The sequence below is a fragment of the Mustela nivalis genome (genome assembly GCF_964662115.1).
Source record: "Mustela nivalis genome assembly, chromosome: 9".
Lineage (NCBI taxonomy): Eukaryota > Metazoa > Chordata > Mammalia > Carnivora > Mustelidae > Mustela > Mustela nivalis.
Genome location: NC_139028.1, coordinates 106,615,681 through 106,617,608, shown reverse-complemented (window position 1 = coordinate 106,617,608; position 1,928 = coordinate 106,615,681).

Genomic DNA, 1,928 nt, shown 5'->3' with positions numbered 1-1,928 from the left:
AATCTACCACTATTCTTTTGGTTCCCAAACTTTTTCTAAAACTTTTTCCAAAGTTACAGGGTAGAATTGATGACAAAATGAGAAATATGGTGCATCAAATGGGGACATTGAATTTTTAAAACTTCTAATAATTTTTAGAGATTTAAACATGAGAAGTAAAATTTCATTACCAAAATTGGCATGTTGGTACTTATTCATTATGCTCACTAATTATTGTAATTTCTTTGTCTTTTGTGCACATGGTGGCATTTTAATTCTCCTGTTTTGGGTTTAGGTGGAAGTATTTCTAGACAGTGAGTTAGATTAGAATTCATACATATCACTTCTAAGCTGAGCATTTAATTGTTCATGAGAAAACCCTTCAGTGGGTTTTTTTTCCCTTGTCCTGGTGACCAGCAATATTTAATATTTAAGATAGGTTTTTGAGTGAGGACATGTGGAAATGCTCCCTCCACCATCTCACACTAGAAGTGTGGAATGAGAAGTGCCCTCTGTCTTACGACATACGCTTAACTACAATGATATGTTGAGTTATATTTCCATGGCAAGGAGGCCCCTCTTCTGACTGACACTACAGTAACTATACAAAATTTAAACATGTGAATGCATACAACAGAAGTTAAGCCCCACAACCCTCAAAAAATCATATTTGAGATTTTGTGTTATTGGTTTTTTCTGTTTCTACAAATATGTGTGTTTGAATTAAAATTTCTTATTGTAATTATTTAAAATTGTTAATATAAAGCATAAATGTTGTTTAAAATGTCAAATACTACTATAGGCTTATTCACACTCCTCTCTCACTTCTCCCCTCCCTATCTCCCCATAGATAAACACTTTGTTCCTGTCTTTGAGCATTAACTCATTTTACATTGTAGGTTTAGATGTCTATGTATTGATTTTCAAACTTGTGCATGATTTATTTATTTATTTATTTATTTTTAATTTATTTTAAATTTATTTTCAGCATAACAGTATTCATTATTTTTGCACCACACCCAGTACTCCATGCAATCCGTGCCCTTTATAATATCCACCACCTGTACCCTGACCTCCCACCCCCGCCCCTTAAAACCCACAGATTGTTTTTCAGAGTCCATAGTCTCTCATGGTTCACCTCCCCTTCCAATTTCCCCCAACTCCCTTCTCCTCTTTATCTCTCCATGTCCTCCATGCTATTTGGTATGCTCCACAAATAAGTGAAACCATATGATAATTGACTCTCTCTGCTTGACTTATTTCACTCAGCATAATCTCTTCCAGTCCCATCCATGTTGCTACAAAAGTTGAATATTCATCCTTTCTGATGGAGGCATCATACTTCATAGTGTATATGGACCACATCTTCCTTATCCATTCGTCTGTTGAAGGGCATCTTGGTTCTTTCCACAGTTAGGCAACTGTGGCCATTGCTGCTATAAACATTGGGGTACAGATGGCCCTTCTTTTCATGACATCTGTATCTTTGGGGTAAATACCCAGTAGTGCAATTGCAGATTCATAGGGAAGTTCTATTTTTAATTTCTTGAGGAGTCTCCACACTGTTCTCCAAAGAGGCTGCACCAACTTGTATTCCCACCAGCAGTGTAAGAGGGTTCCCCTTTCTCCACATCCTCTCCAACACATGTTGTTTCGTGTCTTGCTAATTTTGGCCATTCTAACTAGTGTAAGATGATATCTCAATGTGGTTTTAATTTGAATCTCCCTGAGGGCTAATGATGATGAACATTTTTTCATGTGTCTGATAGCCGTTTGTATTTCTTCATGTGTCTGATAGCCGTTTGTATTTCTTCAAGGAGAAGTGTCTGTTCATATCTTCTGCACATTTTTTTGATATGATTGTCTGTTTTGTGTATGTTGAGTTTGAGGAGTTCTTTATAGATCCTGGATATCAACCTTTTGTCTGTACTGTCATTTGCAAATATCTT